General features: G+C 40.1%; 1 protein-coding gene across 1 annotated transcript in view; it reads right to left on the bottom strand.

The window, feature by feature from the left end:
* The window catches only part of cdh6 (cadherin 6), a 134,212-nt gene extending 113,066 nt beyond the window's left edge, over positions 1–21,146 (bottom strand). Inside the window, exon 1 of the mRNA XM_042498026.2 lies at positions 21,063–21,146. The gene's annotated coding sequence lies outside the window, so the exon portion shown is untranslated. The remainder of the gene's footprint in view (positions 1–21,062) is intronic.
* Between the last annotated feature and the right edge of the window lie 495 nt (positions 21,147–21,641).

Below are 21,641 nucleotides of genomic sequence, written 5' to 3'. Positions count from 1 at the left end.
GAGTTATAACAAGCAAAATTAAAACAAATGGTATACACACTTTCAAGGTTCTGTTTTTATCTATTTTTATTCCATCTGTCCATCCTTTCTATCTGTAGGCAACCACATTTTTCAATCATCATTGTCAATATTATGTATTACAGCCCCCACACTGTTTTGCCTGGGGGGTTCCTTTTTAAAAAAAACAGCAGGACATTTCACTCAGATATTGACCTATTCCAGATCTGTTAAAAGTGTTTCCAAGCAAGGGCTTGGAAGGTATGTTTTTATTCCTGTCATAAATACAGGTGCTCCTCTTTCTATTGAAGTCTTTCTAGGCAGCGCACAGCATGTACCATCAGAGCTCAGTCTGTGGTCTCTACTGGTGGAGCTGAAAGACAAAGCAACACCTAGTGGTGAAGGAAAAAGTTACAAGGCTGTAAACAGCCGGGAGCCAGCAGGCAGAGAGAGAGCGTGAGGAATAACAGCATGTTTTTACATCTACCTCTGTGAATTATGGATTTATTTCTACCAAACCAGAGCTGGCAATTGTTGGAACAGTGGGCTTACTGACTATATTACTAGCAAGAGTAACCAAGATGATTTGAGTAAGATTTATTTTGTTTCTGTCAAGTTTGAGTAAAGTGTGTTTTGTGATGAGTAAATGAGGCACTTAAGCCTCGTAAATATTCCGAAAGTTGAATTCAACCTATGTACAGATGTATTTCTGTTTTATAAGTAAAGTAGGTGTATGGATATTGCTTTTCTCAACATTTTCTGGGTTTCTATTGTGTATTTATTAGTCTGAAAAGTAGTGCTGGCGCTGCTCACATATAGTCTTCAGCCCCAAAAGATGTAGCAGGATCAATAAAAAATCTACATACTGCCCAAGCCTTATTAATTTTTCTATATTTATTTATTTTGGAATGTTTCACTTTCTGGTCTGTTGCTCAAATGACATGGTGGTGGTGAAGTTTATCCCTGGACCCGCTGAAGTTTTTATTTCATATTCACAAGCTATTTTGCCCTAAAAATCAAAAGCAGAGACAAAACTGTACTCACTGTACTCTTCAAAAAAGATGTGACTTTGAAGCTTCTTCTCTTAAAATGACTGCTGTTAAGTTTTGGAATGTTGCACCCACAGCACATGAACACACAACATAGCAACACAGCTGTGGACCTAGAGGAGTCTGCAGCGGACTCTTTAAACCTAACGTAAAGACACAAGCTGAGGCTGACCACAAGCAGCAGGATTACTAATTACAGGTAATCACAAGGATATATATATGTACTTTGGTTGAGTGAACTGCTCTATCCTGAAGCCTTGGCACTTTTCTAACAGTAAAACAAGCCTGTGTAATGCCAGCCTTTGACTAATCTGCCCATCCATTTAAATGCCTTCACACCTTCCAACCAAAACATTTTGTTCTGAAACTATGCAGCTGTATTTATTATATTGTAATTATTCTGCAACAACTCCACAAACAGTTGCAAGAACTAATCATCATTCAATTACTTCAAACAAAATCATCCAGCAAAATGTCAAAAGGCAGCTAAATAATCCACAAAAAAGAAATAGTGCCAAATTTATATTTACACATATTTAATTCATTTCAAACATTCTTTTTAGATTTTATCTGGCTGTGCTGCTGATGGACAACTGGTCAATATGGTACAAACAAGTATCCACAGACGAACACACAAACTGGTGACATATCAAGATGTATGCTGACAATGTCCACGTGAGGTGCACGTGAGGTTATCAAGTGTTTGTCCACAATGAAGTATGATGGTGAACATCACTGTTATATTTCACTAACTCTTGCTTTACTCATTTGTGAGGAAAGAAAAGTTTCAATCACTCTGGTTTGACTTCTTTTGAAAGGTGCAAGAGGCCAAGATACTGCAGGAGTCTTGCTTTCAGCAAAATCACATGATCAAAAAACATCAGTGCATTAGTGTAAACCTGATTTTTGCACATTTCCTTTCATTTTTAGTTAGTCAGAATGCTGCTTTGCCATTTCATGATCACCCCACACAAAACTTGCAATATTTTCTGACAAGCTCACCTGACACGAATGAATGGTCATTGGGATGAATGGTCATCCCAAATTTCTGACACAGTCAGAATTTTTTTCCTGGCTGTCTTTGATTGCAAGACAATGACAACGGCCATCTCACTGTGCGACGTAGGACCACTGATTTAGAGCTACGACCAAAGAAATCGCCACATTTCTGTCACAATGGTAATCTTTTGACTTAAACAGCCCAAAATCTCACACTGTGATCCTGGCTTAACTCATTATTTAAGTTTTTATGTCGTCTCGTCATGCAATTACTGTACGAGTACCTGGAGTGGCCAAAAATCAAGAGAGCAGACTCTCATTACAGCAATAATTTATTACACACAATATATTTTATTTAAGCCTTGTTAAATGCGTAATGTCAACAAAGAAGTCTTAGAAACTGTTTCTATGTAGTGTTATGGCTTGGTGAAACTGGATTTCTTCTCGAAATGTGTCTGACTTCTCTTCCTATTGTGACCATGTCAAACGTGAATGACATAAGTAGTTTGACCATGGCTACAGCAGTAGTGCATGCAATTTTAAGAAGGTCCTTGTACCCGTGCATGAGCACAGAGAAAACTATTTTGGGCTCTGCACTGAGTCATTCAAATCCAGCTGGTAGATGTGTGGCAGCTGTGAGTAGTGAATGATGAGCATGCGATCCATACAAGATAAAATCAGTGCCCCTGCAACAAAAGCACAGCAGCATGTGAGGATCAGGCCAGGTTTTGAGGTCACTCAGTGTTTAAGGAAATCAATGAACTTGTTGATGGTTTTGCTGACTGTGTGGCAGCGGGGTTAGTGACTGGAATCAGTCAACTAGCATTGATTCCATGTTGCAAAGCAGCTACTGGGATGGTCATTAGGATGTGTTTGTCTTTGATTTTACTGTTTGCATTTACTGGCTCTAATCAAAACCTAGAGCATGACATGATTAGCATCATGTTTAAAACCTGCAGACTGTCCTCATCCCGCCTGTCCCCTCTGGTGTAGCCCATGTAACAGGCGTGTGGGGGAGGGGCTGCATATGCAAACGCTTTCAACAGTGTGTCCATAAAATGACCTAAATACTGAATATAGTATTTATTGTTTGGACAATACAGAGTAAATGGATGTCAAGATCTTTACTGCATGCAAAGTGAATGTTACTCAAGCGCTGATGTGAGTGGGATGTAAACATTTGATCTAAAGCTCTGAGATCCTTTGCATTACACTGAAGCCATTTACAAGCAGGCTTTTAGTGGAGTGAAGCGCTTCACAGGCACTGACAAAGCACACAACAGGACATGTACATTGTGGGTCATGTAATCCCTGCCCTCTGTGCTTGACCCCAACACACACACACACACAGACACACACACACACACACACACACACACACACACACACACCACACACACAAAAACACATTCTGGGGTGAACCATTCCCAGCAATTACAAATTCCCAACCAACCAGACTAATCCCCCATGCAACCTGAACTGCTTTAATCTGGACAAAGGGGAGATAATAGATGTTGAAATGTGTGTGTGTGTGTGTGTGTGTGTGTGACAGTTGCAAGTTGTTAGATACTCAAAATAGAAAAAAAGACAGAAAGAAAAGTGACAGGACAAAAAAGGAGATGACCTGAAAAATTGCTGGCATAAAATAAAATAAAATAAAATAAAATAAAATAAATCAATATGTTTTTCTGCATACTTATTTTAAATATATACTCCTAATAATTCTAAATATAGTTGTCTTGATATTTCTCCGTAATTTATGATTTTTTCTCAATCTATTATTGTTATTTTTCAAGCTAATTTTACAGTTATTTTCTTGTCACCTTTTACAATTTTTTGCAAATTGCAGGACATTTCATGCTAAGTAGCAGACTGCATGTTTTTCTATGTTTTTGACAATAATCAAACCAATTTGCTCACGTTTTAAAGGTTTAAACACTTGTGAAAGGTGTCATAACTGTACAAGAAAACTGATGTCAATACAAGTTTCAAAGTGAGTCAGTTTTGTCCGAGTCTGTACTTTTGGGGTTTGAAATGTTAACAGGAAAGTCCTCACAAGGATACATTTTAGACAGTGTTTGTGTGAGTGGAGCGAGCTCTGATGATTGATGCCATGTGCATCAACAACAATTAGTGATGGATAGTGTTGTTGGTAGCAGATGGTACTTTAGGATTTGCAGTGTTATATAACCCTAGAGAGGGCTTGGGGGGGGGGTCAGCAGGACTGAGGAAGATGACAGACCTGGCACATCACGAGCTGCTTTCATCACACATCAGCAGACCCAAGACACAGCAGAACACAGTTGGGAAAATCATTGACCTGAAATCCTGAGAGGTAACGTCACAGTGTCTTGCCTTGATGGGTTGAAGGGAACTTTTAGATTTCACAAAGACTGCAACCATCAATCAGTAATTTAAAGCTACACTTGGTGACTTTGATGGAAAGAACTTTTTGTCATATTTGCTGGAACTATCACCTCAACCACGCAGTATAATATCAAAGAGTCTGTGAAAAAAAATCATGTCCCTCCTCCTCCTATTGCCAGTGGCATTTGCTAAAATCCACGGCACCTTTTGGAAAACAGCCAATCAAAGCCAAGGAATCAAAAGCAGCTGTCAATCATGTCAGTCACAGCTCGTGAACTGAGATCCAACAGTCCTGCTCGGCGGCACTGATCAAATATGAATCCAACTTCTGTTACTTCATTGCCTATTTCTCTCCTCAGATGTTCTTAAAAACATATTTTAGTGTACTGTTTAGTGGTAACATGAGGTAGTTTGTGACGCAGCTGCCATTTTGGAAAAAGATGAGCTAAAAAGAAGCACTGCCCACCGGCCAGAACACATGTTCTCATTTAAGAAATTACACATTTCAGTGTGCTGTTTAACTGTAAAATTAGAAAGTTTGCACTGGGCAGTGGGTATTGCTTCAGTTTTGCTCCACTGTATCCAAATGCGAGACTGGGACACATACTTTCTCATTTAAAAATACATATTTTAGTGTACTGTTTAGCAATAAAATGTTAAAGTCTGCTATGGACAGTGCTTCATTTTGGCCCTCTTTCTTACATGGCGACTGGGTCGCAAACTTTCTCATCTTATTATAAAATGTTTCTGAAAACTTTTGAGATGACAAATAGGCAATGCTGTAAAAAAAATCTTGATCCATATTTATATTTGCATATACACTGACAGCGATGCATAGCCTATTGATTGATCGATTAAATTTCACACTCGATTAAATTATGAACAACCAATTAATAGCTCATTGAATGATTATCTTTCCAAAAAAAAAAAAGATATTTTTCTGTCTGTGTCCTTCTCCTCTCTCACAGTAATAGTAACAGCTGATCATTTAAGACACACTCCCTGATTTGAAAGTAAATCAACCTTCTGAAACTACACTTTTCAACACCATAACAAAAGCTATACAAACATTAGCTGAAGGAACAAAGATATTTGAAGAAGGCAAACGGAGGTGTAACACTGACTTGTTAAGGTTACTTCAGTAAAAGTAAAACTCCACTATGTGCTGAAAAGGCTTTAGTCTGACATTGTGTTTGGCAGCGAGAGCCTGCTTTAAAGGACTGTTTTACTGTGTTTACGAAGGTCTGTAGTGGCGCTCTATTTGCAGTTCTTTCATTCACAAGGACATTTCATCATGTGAACTTGTGTTTTATGGCTGCTACAGGGCCAAGAAACAGCAGGAACACACATACACAGAGACAATGCTTTTGTCACTCTGCTTTGGAATGTAGCAGGCCATTACTATGCAAATGAGCAAACGTCTCCTCTTGTAAACTCCTGTGTGTGTTTATATGAGTGTGTAAGGAGCGCGGGGATGGTTAAGAGAGTGTAAAAACATACAAACAGGACAAGGCCAGGTTTAAAGAAAGCCTCCAGCTGAGATGAGCATCTAAGATGCTGTCTAGCAATCCACTGCGTTCCTTTACTATGGCAGACACACGCTGCAGTGTCATCACAGAACTTTTCAATACCTTCCCCTCCTCTCACTGCAGGATGTCTGTCTTTTATCTTAATCTCTTCTACAGGGGATGGATCCAATTTGGAAGCAGTTTAGGAGTTGAGTGAGAAAAATCGACTTGTTCCAAAAACCACAATCAAATATTTATGTTCTGCCAGCTCAAGCGTCCAGGCCACTCATTTCTGTGTCACATCCAAAAATGACCAATATTAAGCTCTTCGGTGACCGTTCCAGCTCCAAACTGTCTGATAGGGAAGGAGAAAACACCACATGCATGTGCACAATAATGCACATTAAAAGCTGCTCTGTGCACATAATTCTCAGCTCTAAATGCAGCGGTGCACATAACTTTGTACAAAAAATATGTTGTACAGAGCTGACCACACTTTCCATATTTACTCACACAATGAAAAATGTAACAGACAATGCTGAGGTGTGAAAAGAGGAAACTGACAGCACACAGACACACAAGACAGTGCAGCAGCTTGGTAAAACAATGTAGTTAATGTAGTTAACTGAACTATGTTTAGATTTTGATGTGCTGTTACTGTGGTGGGACTCTGAAAAAAAAAGCACAATAAAAGACTCATATTACAGCAATCATTTATCACACATCATCTATTAAGTAATATGTGTTGTCTGTGTGATTTTACCAGAGAATTCCTAATATGACATAAGAAAACAGCAGCAGTTGCTGAGAAGCAACACCAAGTCATTTCAAATGATATTGTAATACATTAAAAATGTTTAAACTCTTTATAACTCCAAAGATTTGGGGGAAACTGATATTGAGAGAGCAACCATGTTGGAGGTTATATGGACATATGGATGTGAACCATACACATATATTATGGACTATGTATTCAGAGGGCATTAAAAGGGTCTTCACTATGTCATGGTGTTAGCATTAGCCACCCTTTGCTTTATTTGTAATGTACAGCTAAGTTAACATTAATGCTTTTCAGTACGGTGGGATTTAACTACAACCTTTTGCTACAGTTAACACTCACATGCGACTGTCAAGGAACAAAAATACTAAGTTGAACAGCTGACATAATGAGCTAACGTTAACAAGCTGAAGTTGGCCATAATGTTAATGGCTGTTAACTAACATAAGCTCACAACAGCAAAGTTTGCTGCAAGGTGACGTTATGCGCAATGTTACCAGTACCATGTATGAGGTTATATAGTATACTTGTCACTTTGCAGCAATTTTTTCTAACAGGATGTTGCCTTACCGCAGAACAAATACAGACATCCTTGTTTATCTTCTTTACGTTGAGCTGACTGTGAGATCTGTCTCACCTCTTAATCCAAAGGAGACATTTTCCTCTGTTTATGTGCGGTTTAGGGAACGAGATCAGTACACTCCATTCTTTGGCCTCTCAGGATACCTCGTATCAGTGTTGCATTTACCTCATGCACATCATTTGACCATTTTTGAAGTCATAACTCCATAGATTTAAATGAAACAGCAGGAAAATCAAAATTTCTGTTGCTTTTCCATGGAGGTCTACAGACAGGATGTCTGAGTGCATCTTGCAGCTGTACAAAATGTGATTGGCTCGGGGCTTACAAGGGCGGGGCTAAGCAATAGGTCAATTGTTATATGCCCGCATTAAGAAACGGATGGTCGTAACAAAAACCAACACTACAGCTGTATCTGGAGCGTCACAGTTTGAAGCATAGGGCCAAGCTGCTGCATTTGAGATGTACTGATTCTGGCTCCCCCACCTCTCACCTGATGCATGCTGGGATAACCTAAAGAAAATGGATGGCTGGACTGAAGATCAGAGAGTGAGCAGCTCACAGCCTTGTATTGGTTGTGGGTGGTGGCTAAAAGAAGAGCCTGCTGTCCAGTATACGTATTATCTAACAGAGGAGAGTGTATTGTGTATGAGGAGAGTGGAGAGCTCTTGGCTCTGTGTGCTAGTCTGTTGTCCTCAGGGATTAAAGTTATTAACTCAGCCTGACTCACAGGCCTCACAAAACTACCAAACAAGACCGTGGCAGGCAGGTTAGAGCTCTACAACAACACCAAACATTTAGAAACGTTGAAGTTAAGATGAGCCAAAATGGGATTCAGACACAGCTTCAGTAAAATAAGGACTCATTAACACATAGCTGACATATACAAGGTGAACCACGAGTGACAATAGGATTTCTGGTTCAATTTCCATCATTGCTGGCAAAACATGTAGTATTTTCTATTTAAAGCGCCTCACAGAGGAATACACTGAAGATAAAAACTGGGCCAGAAAACATGTAAAAAAAAAACTGACAGCCCATCTAGAGTGCAGTCCTAAAAGCCCCCTTTGAAATACAGCCTCTTTTATTACACTGTTTTATCGCAGCAGCATGTCCAATCCAATCCAATGAAAGTGAACCATAATCAAAAAAGGAATAAAATTGAACTACTTAACCTTTGTCTTTGTACTGATACACTCTCCAACTGTTCTCACAGCCCCTCAACACTGAAATACAATCAAGCTCAGTCCTGGTTAGTTTATGCAGGAGTCTATTAAAGCTTCTGTTGTAAATGACTTTTAGCCTGCAAACACGCTCTGTCCCGCCTGCTCCTTTCACCTCCAATTAAAGCAGATGAAGGCTGATGATGAGGAGCACTTCACAGCAAACAAACAGAACAGTCACATGGAGAGAGTTTCCTTGTGAGCATGTTTTTCTTTTTTTTATTTTTAGTCCTCTAAATTTGAGTCGAGTTCACACACTGCCAGCTTCTCCTTAACACCTGTAAAGTGTTTTCTATCTGTGTCTCTGCTTCTTTAGGTGACCTCCACTTGAATGTGCCATCATTATCCAATTTTCTTTCACAATGCACTATCCAACAGAATGCAGAGGAAAAAAACATTGAAATAGAAATAATCTTTAGAATTCTCACCAATTCTCTGACATTGAATTTTGTCTTAATTTCAGGGATTTTCTGTGGATGCAGCATTTCTCCATCAGGCGCTGATGCTTGTTATTTCTGTAACAGCTGCAGCATGAATTTCAAATGTGAGGGTGTTGACAGTGACTTACATAAACTCTAAAGGAATCCATCGCAGAAAATATATCCTTGGAGTAACACTTTCTCCCCACATAAAACCCCTTTTCCACCAAAATCACGCATACGCAGGTTTTTTAAACTGGCTAAATATGTCCTTTCCCATTGCCAGTGCAGCAGAACTGTGTGCACGGCTCTGCAACAGACGAGTGTGCCTTTCTGTGTGTGTGTGTGTGTGTGTGTGTGTGTGTGTGTGTGTGTGTGTGTGTGTGTGCGTGTTTGTTTTTTTTTTAGCGTGTCACTTTTGATGTCACAGACAGAGAGCAGGTTGGTAAACAGTAAAAAGCATTTTGGAGGCCTGTGGAAATTTAACTTCTTCTCTGTATCTCTTACTTATTCAGTTTCTCTATTAAACGTGGTGCAGACTAATTTGTGTATTTGAGTGCTGCTTGGGCAGAGAAGGACAGTATTTAGTTGTGGCACATCAATTCATCTCAGTAGTAAAGGAACTCAAATTAGCGTGCTGACCCAGGTGCTGTGTTTCCATCAGTGCCAGTCAAAGCCAGAGCTGATAAATACCCATGACTACAGCAGTCATTTGGTGTGAATGACAAACATAACCCTTTCCATCACATTAAAAAGCAAGATTTTTAGGATGATGGCAGGTCGCATTTGTGCTGACTAATTTAGAAGGATGTCTGAGAACTGCTAGGACAGAGACGGACAGTATTTTTTGGCGGCGTTTTGATGCATTGTTGCAGAAAAGGGACAAAAAATAGTGCGTCCATCTGGGGATCATTTTTCCATCAGAACATTTCCATTAAAGACAAAAGCCAAATGTTAGTGGGTGCTAATGGGTTTTTGTTCAGATGATGAGGCTACAGAGAACCTATATAGAAAGTATCAGCAACTCTGCATCATAGTGCCTTTTTGCATCTTTAGTTACTGGCTTTTTCTTGCTTCTAACTTCATCATTTCCAGCAGCAGCACCAGCAGCAGTTTACAGTGAAGCAGCCCTGTTAGGCCACAGTGCAGTGTACACCACCTGCTCAGCTGCATACTGAGTGCACACACACAGTTACAGACTAACTGGTGAAGACAATGGAGCATCCAGCTGTCTATTAACTAGATATTCTGTCTCAGGAGTTTCTAACCAAAGTAAAAAAAAAAAAAACAGGACTAAAACATTACTCAGCACATGGTAATGGAGCACCATGTCAGCTGGATGTGTCAATAAGCAGCTGTTTGCTAACATATACCACAGAGCAACTTCACAATGTGCTAACATTTCAGAAGTTGTATTACAGTTGTAATACAGCTATTATGCTACTCTGCTATTGAAATATAAGTGCGCTATACCACACTTACTGCAGAGAGCATAAGACTCCAGTTTTGTAGCCAGCTGTGACAAGTTTCCAGTTATTAACAGAGGTTTGGTCACAGCTTGTGATTAAGACTGCTGTCTGAGTCCACCTGAAATCACGTGGAGTCAGCTCTTCTTATAGTCCAAAACAGTGCCAATTGAGTATAGTTTTTTAAATAATAAAAGCGAGAAAAATTCTATAGGGGAATATTAGAAATGCTCCTTTTCCTCTCAGCAGAATCAGAATCAGAATCAGAATCAGAAAAAGATTTATTGCCAGGTATAGTTAACACAATACGAGGAATTGTCGAATTCTGGTGGGTTGGTGCAACATAAATATAGAAAAAGAAAACAGATAAGATAGAAGATACAAATATAAAATATAAAAAGTATGAGTCTTACAGTGCAAAACAAAACAAGTAACACAAGTAACAGTGTAACAGTGCAAGAAACAGAACCATGGAATTAAAGTATATACAAGAATGGTTGGAGCAGCCGTGTGTGTTTGATTGACAGCAGCCGGCAGGCTGCCGAAGTGTCCCCGTTAAACCATCACACAGTGAACAAAGTTCTCTGTAGCCTACACGTCGTGAGCAGACACCATATTGTTTGAGGTTTTAAAGATTAAGGACTATGTCCTGCAGCAGACACTTACATTCCAGTTTACATGCTGTTAAATGTGCTGCAGCTGAGCAACTAATTCTAGCCATCAAATTGACGTTAGCAGCGCACTTACCTCCTGTTTGGTGGATCGGTCACCTCTCTGCGCTGCAAGACAACACTTTGTTCATGCTGATGGAGGAGACTTTAGCAGGGAAGTGTTGAGTAGCTGCTGTCTGCCTCAATCAGTACAATAACAGGATGTTAGAAAAAGTCAAATAATTTTGCTAGCGCAACTAAAACTTTTAAAGTACATGTGAACATGTTAGTCTGACTGAGACTGTATTAAGTTGAATTTCTCAAAGTCACACTAACACACCTAGATAATGCAGTTGGAAATTGAGCAACTCTTTCATCTTTACGCCTCAAATGGACCTGAATCGGCCTATTCTGCACATACTCCACTGTCGCCACACTAGCCTTTGACCCAGAAGTCAAACAAGAATTCATCAAAGAAAGCCGGGTAAAACAAAAACAGAAAAAAAGAATAGAAAACAAGACAAAGGTAAAAAGAAAATGGTAGACTACGTACAGATGTACAGCACAGAGTCAGAAAAACTTCAGTTAATGAATGGATTAAATTGCACAGTAGTCCAATTTAATGGCCTTATGTAGCTCCATTTAACTGTGCATGGAAATAGACTGCGTCCTTGTTTGTTTTGTTTTTTTAGGTCATATTAATTTTGTTACTACAGATGGAAAAACAATTCGATTGAGTTTTGTGATTTTTAAAAAAAAACTTTTTACGTGAATATCAGCAACACAACCTCTTCAGCTTCTCTTTTTCTAAGAAGACACCACGAGACGATGATCAGTTTGCTGTAGAAGACACAAAGGATTCAGTTTCATTTCATTTGCGCAGACAGTCTTTTCACTTGAGCAGTGTTTTATTATGTTGGTGAGACTACCTTGGCAAAGCTGTGTGTTCTCTTCATGTCCCGGCACTCCCCCTCCACTGCTTATTTCGTCTGTTCCCTTTTTCTCCTCTTTGTTACCTCAGGTTAGCTATCAGACACTAATTAGATAGCTTGCATGTAGGATCAAAAAAAACCTCTCATCTGATTTCAGTCAAAATGGTGAAGCTGTCAAGAGAATTTTGACACTCTTTGTGACCCGGCTTTGATGAACAGCGATCTACTGTATTTGCAAACACTGCGCACTGGGCCCACAGAGCTGTAATTGGAGGAGCTGTCAAGTCAGAAAGAGGGAGGCTGAAGTTGTCTTCCAACAACAATTTAGCTGCTCCTTTCCAGACAGATGCAGCTGAACACCTGTCAGAGAAAAACTGTTCATTTGATGTAAATGCTTTCTGCAGTGTGTTAAAAGCTGCTGCTATTCACATGCACACCATTTTAGTATGTGCTGCTGCCTCCAGTCATGGACAGGAGGTGATACCTAACCGCTAACGTTGTCTAATATCACGTCTGTGCGCACACACAGTTTAAATAAAACATTGCTTCGCTGTTTTCAAGCCATTACACACAGTAGTGGCGATAGAGGTCTATAGGTTAGAAAACAGACCTGGGAACTGTTTGAATCAGCAAATAGTCCAGGAAAGTGTGGACAGGAAATGTACTCTCCATGGAAAAATAATGATCAAAAGAACACACACACACACACACACACACACACACACACACGCACACACACACACACACACACACACACACACACACACACACACACACACACACACACACACACACACACCTCATGTAGCCAAACTTCTGCTGCCTAATCCACTTAATGTCCCTGACGATGCACCTGGACCAAATCGTCTCACCCTATTCATTCACCCCCCCACACACACACACACACGTATACAGAGCACAAACACTGTTGTCGGGGCAGTTGTAGGATGTCAGCGTGAATAAGCACACAGAGCACTGTCAGGGCTTCATTAGCATTCAGAGCTTCATAATGAAATGTGTGTGAGTGGCTGCTCTATCAGGACATATCATGTACTGAGTGTTTTCACTGCTTTGAAGAGACTGTCCATCTCAAGTGATACCCGATAACAGTGTTTCTCTGTGACTTGTCTGCTTGACCCTCTAAAGCAGTGATACTCAGGCTATGACCTGCAGGCCAAATGTGGCCCCTGATAGGGTGCCAGGTGCCCCCCCCCCAATAATTTTCTAATTCACAATAAAAATAAAGTGATTCACACCTGGAATAGTTTTTGTACTTTTAGCATACATAAGGTCCCAGAAAATGTCAGTGGAGTAGGTCCTAGCTAAATGTCAACCTAAAGTCCTGGAGAACATTCTAAATTCCTAAAAGTGTCCTTAGATCCTAGAAACATCCCAAAATCCTAGAAATATCCTGAAATCCTCAAAACATTCTAAAATTATAGAAATGTTTTAAATTCCTGCTCTAAAGACTGCACACAGTTAGAAATAACGAGCAACTGGCACTATGCCAGCCAATCTAGCTTTGTTGTAAAGCATTTTAACAACTCACACTTGAAACCTCGTAGATAGAAGCTCTCAGTTTTAGAGGCTGGATGTTTTGTGTGTTCCAGCAAGCCTGACAGGTACTTTAGTCATATAACATGTCACAAGTTCTTCTTTTCTGTTTGAGGCTAAATATGTCTGGATTAAGAGGTCCTGGGCAGAAATGTGCTTTTGGGTCCCCACTGACTCATCCAGCCTCGATGCTGCCTGTGATATCTCACGTTATAAACTGGTTCCCCACAGGACACAATCACTACAGTCTGTTGAGCGCTCACACACTGCTCAGCTATCACAGGCTACAGTAATGGTAAATGGACCTGCACTTGTGTAGCGCCTTTCTAGTCTTCCAACCACCTAAAGCACTTTTATACTCCTAGTCACATTCACTTATTCACGCACACTTGTGGCCGAGGCTAATCTACAAGGTGCCACCTGCTACTCAGTTTTTCTGTCATTCACACACTGATGGAACAGCCATTGGAGGCAATTGGGGGTTTGCCTAAGGATATTTCAACATGCAGATCGGAGGAGGAGCCGGGGATCGTCTGATTAGTGGATGACTTCCTGAGTCAGCTCTCATGTGAACATGTAATGTATGTATCAAAGAAATGTAGACACATTTTAGTTAACCACCAACATCTTGTGCCACAGTATCTATCATCAGCAAATCACCTTTAAGGATTGAAACAGTGTCGGAGAGCTGAAGGAAAGCTAAAAATGCAAATGAACATCAGTTAATGAAAGACGCATTAAATTATTACATAATTTTGCATTTCAAATATTAAAAATTTAAGACCTGACTATGAACCCCCCCCCCCCGATAACATCGATAACATTAAGCTGATCAGATGCCTGGATTATCTTATCACCGTATCGATTACTTGTGTTGCTGTAGGCTGAATTTATGTCGCACGGGACTGATGTCCAGCTGCCCTTACAGAATGTCTGCCAGTGTTCAGCTGTTGACTCAGTATATACCAGATGAGATTCTTGTGACTGTGTACTAAATGTTCTCCAGCCTGCAACTTATGGCATCATCACACACTTAGACTTAGTGTGCATGTGCTTTTAAAGGACAAGGTTAGACCAGCTGTACATTTACTTTGCTGATATAACCAGGGGTGGGCTATAAATCGAATATACTTGATGTATCATGGCTTTTTCTACGTGTCATGTATAAAATGGCTTTATCACAAACGTCGATTATAAATTGTCTTTTTGTTTTTTTAGCCATCAGCATGAGACTCATTTCTACATTTCATTTCTTCCTCTTTAACCAACGGCTCTCTGCCTCTCACAGACACACACAGATCAGGGCTTTAGCAGAGCTCCAGACTGTGTCTATTTAGTCATATTTTGTGACCATGGAGCACCACTATGACTTGCAAAAACTATTAATATATGAACTGGAGAGCTGTTAGTTTGTTTCCAGCTTACAGAGAATAAACTGTCAAGTTTAACTACGCTGCAGTAATAGTCTAACTTAATGAATGGTAGCGGTGGTAAACTGTATTTCCTGTGCTATGTGTTGCACATGTACAAGCCTGGCTGTAATGTGGTTACTGTAAAAACAAACTATTGCTTTTAACTTGAAAAGTTAGTGTGCTGGCTGCCTTATGTTTTTAGGTTCACTGAGTATGACAAGGCAAGTCTAATAATCCCAAAATTACCTCAAGTGCTCCTGGCTATTTACCTGTTTTTTTCCAAAACTGACTTTACATGACATTTAAGAAATCAGGTGACAGCAGAGAATAGAGTCCTGATGCCCTGCCTGCATTCACTGAAACACTGAGGAAAAAACACATCAGTGTTTCCAGCCAAACTGAAGTTGCCCTCAGTCAGCTTGATAAACACATTCGGCATGTTTCCAGTCCCTAATTTGGAATGACACACTAAAATACTTTTTTACATTCAGGCTTTTCTGGTCATCTCAGGAGCATTGCTATACTTAGATCCATCCTGAGTTTGAGCGATACACAGGATTACACGCTTTTATCTCTTCTTGCCCTAACTGCTGCAGCAGCCTGTTTGTTTGCCTTAACCGAAAGGAGAGCGCCTGCAGTGTGGGGAGAGTGCTGAAAAAAGGCTTTTACCTCCAACAAAGACAAGGGCCAAATATCTGCCTCTGCTTGCTGATGGCTTCACTGACTTCTGCTGTGATTATGTACAGATGTTTCCGTGCCTGGCTCCAGGTTATTGCTGTGAACTTTTGACTGCATGACTGACCTGACTGTGTCCAGGCGTAAGACTACAGGTGACTGAGCTTCTGCCATCAGCGCTCTGTGGCTCTGCAACTGCCACTGACTCAGTCTTCTTCCATAAATCTCTTAAGATAAGTTATATTTATTTGTTATTACCAGTTGCCTGGTATTCTACTTAATTTTCTCTCCCTGCTTCTTTAATTTGCAATATCTTGTATTGTTTCTATTGATGCTCTTCATCCTTCAATCATCCAATTAATCTTTGAATTTTTTTGTGAAAAGCTAAAATTATGTTTGACCAAAGACTACATCAAATAATTTCTTGCAATTTGCAGAATTTCTTGCCAAGTTGCTCACTGCCTTTTGCCCATGTTTTTTTCAAAATAATTCTAATTTACCTAGATTTCAACTCATTTGCTAAAGGCTGAAAGGCATCTGAATGCAGCACATGGAAAGTGATTTTGTTCCAGGTTTTATGGATTTAACTCCTGCTTCTCGCATATTCTGGATGACATTTTGATGAGATTGAAAGCAATAGAAACAACGTCTTTATGCTTTTGGTTTTTGCCGATATTCTGCAACTTTGACATGTTGGCATGTTGTTCGACACTAAACTGTAAAACGTGCATGTTGATGAAGTGTTAATCACGGGCCACGAACCGTGGCAGTCCGCCAAACTTGGGGAGTTTGGCAGAGTTGATGATTCATTTTCCATAGTCAAATAGCCGATGGTGTCAGCAAGTACAACAGCAGTTCTGTCAGCATGCAGCTCCAACAAGGTCTGCTATTGACGAGAAGTGCTTTGCTTCAGATTAAAGACAGTAAAGGTTGGGGTCAGGACCACCCTGGGATTTAGATCCAGCCTTCCAGGCTAAACTAAGAGGAAACAAGGTCCCTATTGTAGTTTGGAGAGCTGACCACTGAGGTCACAAACAATACATGGTGGTACATGCTGGCACTGTAGGAGAGGCTTCCTAAGCCAGCATCTCTGTCTGTATCAATGTCACACAATTGGCTGGACCTTTAATGAACTACTAAGCACAGCAGCTCAGAGTGGGTGCTCACAGAATTAACTGCAAACGGCATCTATTAATATTCCTGTTTTTTGGCAAGTACATCTAGAAGGACTAGACTTTTTACAAATTGGCAGTGTCTTCTGGTAAATTTAGCACGTTTACTCTTCACAAGAAACTTCTGTTTTAATCCAATTATAATTTATAGAACATATTCACAGTGGTCACTGCAGCCTGCCAGAGCATGCTGCTGGGAAAGGATGTTGTTGGATGAGTTGTCCTGGTCCAGACCTTTAGCCCTTTGAAACTTGTGCAAATTGGGTTGATTTCTTTCCAAAACATGGGGAGAATGCGATAAGCAACTGAACAAGAAAAGGCCCAAAGATTAGCAAGCACTTAGTAAAAAGTTACTAGAAAATTACTTGAAAATAAGCAAAAGAGATAAACTAAAAGAGGAATTTGAAAAGACAAGTGCATCTGACAGAGGATGACATGGATCGATGTTTTCAGTTTGCAACGATATGTGATCAGTGCTCATACATCATTGCTGATATATTGATCCAGTTCAATGGATCGTCATACGCCTATTTCTCACTGCACTAAAAACCTACTCATTCTAACATTTTGTTTTTTAATGTCATGGAAAATTTACGATCGCTTTTCACACCAAGGTCACACAACTCCTCTATAGTCACAGGTATTATTAGCTCCGCCTCTGATCAGCATTTATGGAAACACAACACCTACATGAATGCACTAATCCTAACTCCTTAACCAGCAATTTGCAATGACACACTGAAGCTAAATACATCCATCTCTTCCCAAGCAGCACTAAAAAATTGTTACAAATAAGTCTGCCCCTAGTTTGAAAGAGAGACTGAATAAGTAAGACATGACGAGAAGTAACCACCATTAAGTTTTTGCAGACCCCTGTCCATGCTGCTCTCTGCTGTTTACTAGCCTATTTACCTGCTCGTCTGCTGCAGTACACACAGGGAAAGGAGTCTATGGCCAGTTTTTAGGTTTACCCATGTTTAAAAATCCCATGTACGACGCCCTAATTTTGGTGGGAAAAGGGGTATCAGACTGACGGTGGAAACAGAGTGCAACAATGTGACCATTCTGCCTTCTATCAGGCAAGAGTATAAGAGTTACACACAGACAAAACCTCACAGTTAAAAAAGCATGCTGCCCAGCGGCAAGAATACATTCCTAATTCCCGATTCTTTAGTCAAACTAATAGTTACAATAAACCCATTCTGAGCCAACCGCCCAGCAGGAGACTTGTTTCTCTCACTCTTTGAAGGCTGTAAGTTCAGGGCTGTTTGACTGCACAGAGGTCACACCTGAGTTAATGAGGAATGTTTGTGCGGACTGACTCAAACCACGAAACAGGGAGGATGAATGCTAACAGGAAACCCCACAATCCTACAAAGTATAAATCAATGATCTCAACGTGGGGTCCAGGCTTGGAATTCCAATGGTCTGCTGGCTGTTTCCACGGATACATTTTTAGGGGTTGAGAGTTGAATTTCACTGTTGTGCATGTTCCTATTATTCTAGAGAATCAGTAATTGAACAAATCATAACCAATCTCTCCACTAGTGTATCCATATATTGGCCCAGTGTTGATGTGCTGTTAAAAACCCAGATAGTCAAGTCACCAGATATTTCCTCCTAGCTCTGACTGAGCACTTTCAGAGGTATCAGTCAGAAAATCCGAAAATGAGTGACCACAGCTGCATTATCCTGCTTTCAACCTCAACTTTCATGAGTATTTTGTCAGCGGAGAGAGTTTTATGATGACTAACTAACCCTTTCAAAGGCTTTCACACCATAGGAAAAGACAAATTATAAGATTAATTTAAAAAATCCTGAATACCTTTGGAAATGGTCATTAACACTTTGAAACATGAGAAAAATGGCTTGGTTTCTTTCAAAAACATAAAAAGAAGGCAGTGGGTAACAAAAGAGCAAATGACCCCAAAATTAGCAAGAACTTAGTAAAAAGTACAAGAAAATTACATATAATTTAGTTTAAAAGATGAAAAAGAAAGCAAAAAAACAACAACAAGGTAAACAAGTCTTAGAAAAAGTGATTAAAAATATAGAATATTTAAAATTCATAAAATGTATATAGTCTATAACATAATATTAAAAACATTGAATTATTGTAATTATAATATAGTTTTGTTCCCTAGATATTTATCCTTACTTTTTTTTAAGTTGTTTTTTTAACACTAATTTCTTGCAGTTTGAGGAACATTTATTACTACGATGCTCATTGCCTTTTTACATGTTTTTTTTTAAAGAAATCACACCAATTTTCTCAGGTTTCAGAGTTTGAAATACTTGTGAAAGGCATCTAAAAGCAGCACAAGAAAAGTGATCCAGATGTCAAAGAGTTAAACAATAAACATACAGTGTAAAAAGATGTTGCCCTTTCTCTGTTTTTGCAAAACATGTGACAAACCCCCCTCTCTCAGAGGTAGAGAATTTGGAATCATTTTCTGTGGTTTAGCCTTTATTGTAATCAACACTGTTGCTACACAACTGCCCAGATGTTGGAAATCCCACCCCTGCGGCACGCCAAGCAGGTCATCTCCAACACTGACCCAAACCTGCTGCCGTCAACATGCAAGCTGTTCAGTCTAAGACAAAACACACGTTCGCCAGCCAGCTCTGACCCGAGCTGACAGAGCTTCATCAGCAGCCACCAGATACAGAGAGTCACAGACACACGAGGCAGAATGAGCTAAGACCAAGGAGGGAAGCAATGCTGGAATCGCTTTTCAATGTAAAAATGATGTGGGTCACATGTGGGTGTGATATTTCAAATGGCTGAAGAGACGCAGGGACATGGATGTGAAAAAAATCTCTTTAACTTAACCCTTTGAAACATAGAGCCACATCACTTTCCTTGTGCTGCTTTCAGATGCCTTTTACAAGTATTTCAACCTTTGAACCATAAACAAATTGATGCAATTTTTTTCAAAAACATGGGGAAAAGGCATTTGGCAACTTGGTAAGAAATCCCCCCCCCCCATTTTTTTCAAAAAGCTAGGGGAAAATGTCTGGTAAAAAATAAATAAAGGGAAAAACTATTTCATAATTAATGTGACAAAATCAGTAGAATTAAAGTACATTTTTTCCAAGTAATTTCGCTGTCCCTTGTTTTTTTTGTTTTTTGTTTTACAGATTTTCTGGTATGTGTTGTACTCTCACTTCCTAATTTCTTGCTACATTCTGGGTCATTTCTTCTTGTGTTGTTCATTGTCTTCCTCCCATGTTTTTGACAGAAACCAAGCTAATCTGCCTTTAGGTTTGAAAGGATTATATCCTTTGATTAGATGCTACCTTCACGAAAGGGAAGGATCAAGATGGAGTCAGAGAAGGAGAGAGAGAGGGAGGGAGTTGAAAAAGACAAGAAAATGAGTCGGAACGGATCAGCATCACTCCATTCTGCGCCGTACTCTCTGCCTCTCTCTGCTCAAACCACAAAGACTGATATAGAAAACTAACAGTGTCATTAATGTTTCAAGCTTTTCTCACTGATGAAGTCCAGAATATCAAACTCACTGAGCCACAAGATTTCACCCACTTACAGAAACATCCATGTTGTTATAATAACACGCAAATTTACATTTCAGATAGAAAACAAACACTAAACCAAGACAGAAAACTTCCACTATAAACACACAAAGCGTCGTTTCAAGCGACCATTGTAACTGCAATTAACGCGTCTTATTTTAACCTATTTAAAAATAGATCCCAAATAACATGTAGGTGGCATGTGGAGCTCGCCACGCGCATTTATTACGATTCGTGAAAAAAGTACAAATAAGTCATTCATAAAAATGCCACTAATTTATTCAACATTTATTTATGATAACTTCCATACACATTACTGGTTTCTACATTTCTGTTTATGTTAAAACAACGACAATCAGCGCTCCGCGAGACCTTAACTTCACAAAAAGAGAAAATATTAATAATTTTAGTAAGAATATGTCTCTTTTTTTAATATTTATACAGCGTGGGATTTCCAAAAACTATCCCCAAAAGCGGCTGAAGAAATCCTGATATGGAAAAAAAGTTCCTAACTACCTTATATTTCCTCACTTGTATCATCAAACAGCCTCACTCGGTGCCCGCGTGCCCTCCGTCACAGTGCACCAGTGACATGCTGCAAAAGACTCCGTGAAGAGAAGAGCTTCTAAATGATGCTACCACTACTTTGGCAAAAAAGAGACAAGGAAACAGGGAAATAGCAGTGGTGTGATGTGTTGAGAAGCCGCTGCAGGGAGCGAAAAAACAGCGCGGAGCAAGTTGACTTACCGCTGAGTGCCGGGGATGAGGCGAAAACCAGAACAACCAACAGCGCATCCAGCGGAGCCCGACTGCTCTCTGCCTGTCCCCCCCCCCTCTCTCTCTCTTTCTCTCTCTCTCTCTCTGTCTGTCTCCCTTGCTCTTTCTCTCTCTAGTCCTGCCCCCCCCCCCATCCACCCCACCAAATTGAGGAGTTGAAATGGCTGCTGATTGGTCATTACAGTGCCGTCGGCGATTAAAGGGACATACGCGTGCTCACACGCACGCGAACAGACACCACGGGCTCCATCTCCATCCCAGCTCCAGCCAGCAGTTTCAATCAGCCCTCATTTTCAGGAGCCAGCTTTCTTAAGGAGAAGTCCGGCTCATTTAGAGAGCTTTGCAACAAGTAGCTCCTTATGAAAAGGCCTGTGTGGTTTTGGGATGGCTGGAATAGGCAGGAGCTGGAGGATCTCAGTCAGTACCTCCAGTCTGCAGGTCTCACAGCTGAGGACGGCTGCTCCTGCCTGCAGACTTCTCTGAGGCGCAATGACACTCTGAATGTGGCAGGGTTACAGTATTCTGCACCATTAAAGGGGCACTAAGTAA

The sequence above is a fragment of the Plectropomus leopardus genome, chromosome 12 (genome assembly GCF_026936395.1).
Source record: "Plectropomus leopardus strain MGB_pleo_1.0 chromosome 12, ASM2693639v1, whole genome shotgun sequence".
Lineage (NCBI taxonomy): Eukaryota > Metazoa > Chordata > Actinopteri > Perciformes > Serranidae > Plectropomus > Plectropomus leopardus.
This window is presented reverse-complemented; position numbering and strand designations above follow the sequence as displayed.